The sequence below is a fragment of the Malania oleifera genome, chromosome 13 (assembly GCF_029873635.1).
Source record: "Malania oleifera isolate guangnan ecotype guangnan chromosome 13, ASM2987363v1, whole genome shotgun sequence".
In the NCBI taxonomy this organism is placed as follows: Eukaryota; Viridiplantae; Streptophyta; class Magnoliopsida; order Santalales; family Ximeniaceae; genus Malania; species Malania oleifera.
This window is the reverse complement of record NC_080429.1, coordinates 22,566,474-22,573,886: the sequence shown is the minus strand read 5'-3', so window position 1 is coordinate 22,573,886 and position 7,413 is coordinate 22,566,474. Positions and strand designations below refer to the sequence as shown.

Genomic DNA, 7,413 nt, shown 5'->3' with positions numbered 1-7,413 from the left:
GCATGAAAATATTTTTGGGAATTTCTAAGAATTTTGTGATTTTTTGTGAATTTTATGAATATTTAAATAATAATAAAGTGAAATGGAGAAAACCAGCGTGAACCGATTCGGGGAATAACGAACCGATCAAACGTTGACCGATTCGAGGGAAAACCAGTTTAAGGTCTTGGTCGACACCAAAAAGCCAACATGCGGTGATTTTCGTAACTAAATCAAGATGGAAAAGGAAATTTTTCAGTTATAGAAAACAGATGATGCTCTTAATGTCCTGTGCATATCTGAATCTATACATTAAGCACATATCCATGCTCACGCAGATGAGCAGTTAATGAGCTCAATCCCGCATAAATAAGCAATGCTTCAGAATGTGTCTTATCAGTAGTAACAAAAATGTGCAAACCACTTTCGAGCTCAATCCAGCTACACCCTGGTGTTTTCTTTAAATTTTGTTGTTTCATTGTAAGCCTCATCCCTAATACCTCTTCATATCAACCAACTTCTCCGTAAACATTTGACATTAGTACATAACTCCCACAATGCTCTGGATCAAGTTCAAATACCCTTTGTGCAGCAACCTCAGCCAAATCAGCATTCTTGTGGAGCCGACATACTGCTAGGAAAGCCCTTCATACTACTGGGTTGCCTTCAATTGGCATTGTTAATACTAGCTCATAAGCCTCCTTAAGCTGCCCAGCCCGACCAAGCATGTCAATCACACATGTATAATGTTCAATTTGTGGAACCACACCATATTTTGACTTCATTTGTTTCAGGAACTCACAACCTTCACACACAAATCCTGCATGGCTGCATGCTGACAGAATCCCAACAAATGTGACCTCAGCAGGCTTCAATTGCTCTTTACACATGCTAGAGAACATATCTAATGCCTTACCACCATCCCAATACATAGCATAACTCAGGATCATAATGTTCCATGATACCACATCCTTATTAATCATCTTATCAAAAACCAAGTGAGCATCCCTTAGGCTACTACATTTTGTATACATGTCCATAACAACATTGTTCACAAACACATCATCATTGCTTTTACTCTCAACATCCTTCCCCAACCCATTGACAATCATGTAACCATAAATCTCTCTACCATGCCTCAACGCTGCCAAATGGGAGCAGGCAGGAAGGACCACTATTATTGTGACCAAATCAAGATGAACCCCAGCATCTAACATTTGGTCAAAAATCTGTAGAGTTCCATCATAATCACTAGACTATTCATAAATAGATATAATTGAGTTCCAAGAAAATATATCCTTTTCAAGCATAATTTCAAAAATCTTCTGTGCATCAGCAACACATTTGCACTTTCCATACATATCAACCGAAGCATTTGAAACTACAACTCTTGAATCATACCCCATTTTCATTATAAACCCATGAATTGCTCTCCCATTTTTAAGGTCCCCTATCATAGCAAAAACTAATAAAATCCCAGTAACAGTGGACTTACTGGGAATAATCCCTTCGTCACTCGCTTGTCTAAAAAGCACCAAAGCCATATCGAACTGCCCAATCTGCACATAGCCATGCATCATTACATTCCAAAGCACAACATCACTTATCGGCAATTCATCAAACAAAGTATGAGCATCATCCATAAAACCAAATTTTAAATAAGAGTTCACCAAAGCACTACCAAAAAACGGATCAAACCCCAACCCAAATTTGAATAACTCCCCATGGATCTTCTTATCCACACCCCTACCAAAGAATGGGAGATGGCTGCAATGCCTTATTAAACTATAAAAACTTCAACAGAACCTCGAATTTACCTGCTTCACGGAAAACTCATTTGTTCAGTGCAGCCACTGGTCCTCACCAGATTTCTCATGCAATCATTCAATTAATCTAAGGTTTGAAAACCTAGCTCGAGGAGGATGGCAGTAGACGACAACCTTGTTTTATGGATCCGGCATGGTATATATATACAGAGAGAGAGAGAGAGAGAGTGGAAGGGAAAGAGAGAGAGAGAGAGATACTAGACTGAGACGAAGATCGCGCCACTCTACTCTAGCCAATGACTGCTTCGGCGGACACTAGAGACGACGAGCCAGGTGATGAAGATGACACCCACTGCTACCAACGACGCTCTCTGCTACCAAACGTATGTACTGCTCTATTCCATCGAAGACGATGACTGCTGCTATAGTTCTGGATGCGGCTATGAAGATTTGGATCAGGTTGGTGAGATGAAACGACCTACTAATAAAATAAAATATTTTTCCCTAGTTTTAAATTCAATCATTAACCTAAACAGCGGAAGGTCAATCATATAAAATAAAACCACACATAATACAATACCGGACTGTCAAACCAACCCACAATATACAATCATCACTGTTTTCTCGAAACTACTCTTACTGATACCAAGGGTTTACAAAAACATGCTACCCAAAAATATTCACTCTCAAAAAGGGCAGTACAACAACCTTTCTACTTGTGAGCCTGCTCTGCTTACTTAGCTGGTTCACCTGAAAAATAATTCAACATTGGAATGAGCCAACGCTCAGTAAGACGAAACATGTTATTACTAGGGTGTGGCTATTAAGCTATAGTTTGGTAAAAATAATCTGATTTAAAATAATATGAATAATTGAATCCAAAAGTGCTGATATTACATAACGTATAATAAAACCATTACCTACATAACTGAACATGCCAATATGTATGAAATTACTTTTCATATTAATACTACTATTTCTGAAAGTCTGATAGTACTTATAATATCTGAAAAATTTCCTTGGATGACTGTATGTCATGATTTAACCCCTTATGACAGGGTTGTACGGCCCGAAGGCGGGACTTATCCTAGCTAGCCGACCAAGGGAAGTCAATTGAACGCTGACAGTCTGATCGCCCCCCTCTATCCATATTTGATGGAGAGCCTGTCCCGATGTGGGCACGATCTTATTGTCTGAGTAAAGTGGTTACATTCTGAACTGAATATCTGTAGCTACGGTATCGTGCTCTGTTGTCTGATCCATCAAGGTCTAATACTATATAGGTAATTGATATCTGTAATATACTATTTTTACTGTGGTTTCTAAAATAACTATAACCCCATAGAATTTATCTGAAATTCTAAATAAACTAACTAAAAATGTGGTTTTTGTATAACTGAACTGCTGTCTGAATATCTGTATATTGGGGCGTTATGGTACTGATAAACGTGTTACCATGAAATTACTGAAAAATGCATATTTCTAAGTATACTATACACTGAAAAAATTTTCATTCTATAAACATGCAAATATCATGGTATTTCTATTAATAACTATAAACATGGTATTCACAATTCTATAAATATAGTACTATTTATGTTATCAACTCAAGCCACACAAGTAAATATTAATATTATCAAGTTCTAGAAACTGTAAATATATATATTTTGAATAATAATTTGATAAAAAAAATATATAGTTCGTGCTGAAATTGTAAAAAAAAAAAAAAAAGTTTCCTAACACAGCATATTTCCCTTACCTGACTATTGAAAAGCCCCTACTGTATATTGGTCCAACACCCGCAGGGCTTCCTACTTAACACCCTGAAAACAACATTTTCTAGAACAGAATATCATTATTTCTTTGTCTCCATCATTTCCTACAACTGCCAGAAGGTCAAAAACTGACTAAAAGACCTTACCCCGATTCTAGGAAGAAATTCAACTTGATTCCACCGATGATCCACTCTAGTAAACTTGGAGAGAACTTCGCCAGGAGCGTCGTGGTGGCCTCAGATCGTCGATCCGGCATCTGATGGGACTGAAATCGAAGAAAGAATGGAGAGGAACCATAGGAGAGAGAAAAGAAAAAGAACGGCGCTGAATTTCTGAATTAATCCAAGGTTTTGCACTATTTATACTGCAGCCATCGTCAAAGAACCACGTCATCTCATCGACAAGTCTAATAGGAAATTCATCGACGAACTCTCCCCTTCGTCGATGAAATTCAGAATTGCCCAAAACCTTCTCTCGGTATTTTCTTGTCAACGAAACATGCCTTCGTCGACGAGACCCTCTTGTACCCTTGTCGACGAATCCCCTATGTTCATCGACGAGGCCATTAGAAAATTACTTGGGTTATCATATCCAAAATGCAATGTCGCATTCGTCGACGAAGTCTGCTGCCTCCTTCTATTTCTGTTCCCATTTCCTTTCCTCTTTATTATTTAAATAACATTATTCTTCGGGTCATTACATGAGAGATGGGAGATGGTGATGGCCGAAGCTTTTCTACTACATGAGGGGCATGCTCGGGTGGCTGCTATGGAGTTTGGAGGGGAGGAATGGAGGGTGGCTATGCGTGTCTAAGTTGATGGAGTGGAGAGTGGGGTAATGAGAAAGATAGGGGAGAGCTAGGGTTGCGATGGGGATGGTGACCAAAGGAATGAAAGGAGGTTTGAGGGAGATGGGAAAGAAGAAATGAAGACTAGCTCTCTGGTCTTTGTAGAGTATGAGCGAAAGAGAGATGAAGAATGAGTGAACCCTCAAAGCCCCCTCCCCCAGTACTGAGACTTTGTCTTTATAAAGAGTTTGGCAATCCGATTCGTGCCAAAAATTTGTTCCAACAGCAGAACCTTCTTGTTTCGACAGAAGCATATTTCTATCATACACGCGCTGGGGAGAGAACCACACTTCCATTTGCACGTGATTTTTCTTTATTTATTTTTCTGAAATTTCTTTAACTGCTGATTTCCAATTTTGTTGAGCAGTAACTCCAGAGTTGACTTTTTTATTTCTTTGCATTTTATTTGCTTGGAATTTCCTTTTTGTATTTTATGCATTCTCTTTTGTGTTCACTATTTTTAGTTGGCTAAATTTTTGTTTTCCTAAAAAGGAAGACCTGAATTTGAACATTAAACCCCGGTTCCCGAAAATTGGAAGGGCCTGGACTCGGAAAGATGACTCGGTTAAAAATTAAACAACTCGACTCCTAAAAATTTGAAAATTTTGGAAAAACTCAATTTAAAAAATTAAAAATGCTCAAATCGAAAGACTCGATTTTAAAACAAAAGAGACTTATTTTTTTTTTGAAAATACTAGGACTCGAACTTAAAACAGGACTCCAATTAAAGATACAAAGACTTGAATAGAAATACTGGTATTCGACTAAAAATATTGGGACTCAAATTAAAATACAAGGACTTGGTTTTAAAATACCGAGACTCAATTAAAAACATTAGGACTTGATTAAAGACACCAAGACTCGATTTAAAATATCAAGACTCAATTAAGAACACCGATACTCGATTAAAACATCGGGACTCTATTAAACATACCAGGATTCAAATAAAAACACCGAGACTCTGTTAAAAACAATTGGGACTCATTGGAGACAAATTGGAACTCGACAGAAACACAAGGACTCAATTTAGAAGATCAGGCTTTTCAAAAAGGGTCTTCCAATTTTTGGGATTCGAAGTGAACATTTATTGCACCGGGTCTTTCCAGGAAAGCATGGAAAAAATTAGGGTGTCTACAAATAGAAAAAGCATGATGTAGTTGAGAAGGAGCAACAAATCGTTGAAGAAATTGTTGTGAACTTTGGCGGCCCTGCCAGTGGTGGGAATAGCGGAGGAGCTCAAAAGAGATATGCCAAATAGGTGCACTTAACAAAGAGAAGGGAGCCAAACGGCAAAAAATAGAAGCAAGAAGACACTATAATCTTTAGCAGTGAAGATGAAGAGGGAGTACAACAGCCTCATGACGACGCCCTAGTAGTGTCGCTACTTGTGGCCAATTACAAAGTAAGACGAGTGCTGATAGACAATGGGAGCTCGATCAACATAATATTCTGGTCGGTGCTTTAAGAAATGAAGATTGGCAAGGAACGCTTAAAATCTGTCTCCACCTCGCTAGTCAAGTTTGGAGGAGACGTAGTGCATCCACAAGGTACGATAATGCTCCCAGTGACAATGGGGTCAGCCCCATAGCAAATCACCTCGATGACAGATTTCCTGGTGGTTGATCGACCTTCGGTATACAACATCATACTGGGCAGCCCATCGCTCAATGCAACCTAAGTGATAACATCCACCTATCACCTGAAGGTAAAGTTCCCAACCCCTCACAAGACTGGGATGATCAATGGAGACCAGATGGCAGCTCCGAATTGCTACGTGATGGCATTGAAGGGTAAGAGTGAAGCATGGGAGGCCTTGACTGTCGAAGACCTAAAAGTGAGGGGGGGAATACCCAAAAATCAACACACTTGATGAAGACCTTATGAGTATCCCCATAAATGGTAATCAGAAGAGATATGCGCATATTGGGAGTTGCTTATTTAACTATTTAAAAATTGAGTTGGGCCAACTATTGAATGAGTTCGCAGATGTCTTTGCCTAGTCGGCTGATGACATGTTAGGGATTGACCCTGCAATCATGGAGCACAGGTTATAGGTAGACCCAAACCATAAACCTGTGAAGCAGAAGAAAAGAAGCTTTGCATTGGAGCGGATCAATGTGATAGATGAAGAAGAGACGAAACTATTATAGGCCAAATTCGTCAGGGAAGTCAGCTATCCAGAATGGCTTAGCAATGTAGTCTTGCTAAAAAAGCCAAACAGAAAGTGGAGGACTTATTTTGACTTCATAGACTTGAATAAGGCGTGCCCGGAAGATAGCTTTCCACTTCCCCGCATTGACCAGCTGGTGGACTCGGCATCTCGACACGAGCTCCTGTTATGGATGCGCATTCGGGATATAACCAAATCCTAATGCACCCAGGAGATGAGGAGAAAACGTCATTCATCACGGAAAGGGGACTCTACTGTTACAAAGTAATGCCTTTCGAGTTGAAGAATGCAGGGGCAACATACTAGTGGTTGGTAAAAAGGATATTCAAAGACCTGCTCAGAAAAACAATGGAGGCATACGTGGATGACATGCTGGTGAAAAGCCTGAGAGTAGAGGAGCATTGCAAAGATCTAAATAAGGCATTCGAATTGTTGTGCAAGTATCAAATGAAATTAAACCCTTCTAAATGCGTATTTGGTGTCTCTGTAGGGAAATTTATGGGCTTCATGGTGACACATAGGGGAACAGATACTAACCCAAACAAGATGTGGGCGTTACTAGAAATGAAATCCCCTCGAACAAAGAAGGAGGTCCAGGTCTTAACAGGAAGGATTGCCTCGCTCAACAAGTTTGTCTCCTTCGCAGGAGATAGGAGCCTACCCATCTTCAAGGTACTGCAAAGGAAAGGAGGATTCAAATGGGTGGAGAAGCAAGATAAGGCCTTCAAACAACTCAAGCAATACCTTGGTTCCCCCCCACTACTAACCAAGGCGAAAGCAAGAGAGGACCTCTACCTATACATGACTTCAACTCCACATGCGGTTAGCTCGGTCCTAATTAAAGAAGAAAAAAGGCAACATAAACCCATCTACTAC

General features: G+C 39.6%; 1 pseudogene; it reads right to left on the bottom strand.

Moving 5' to 3' along the window:
• Positions 1-284: 284 nt before the first annotated feature.
• On the bottom strand, positions 285-6,717 carry LOC131145736 (pentatricopeptide repeat-containing protein At3g14730-like; annotated as a pseudogene).
• Between the last annotated feature and the right edge of the window lie 696 nt (positions 6,718-7,413).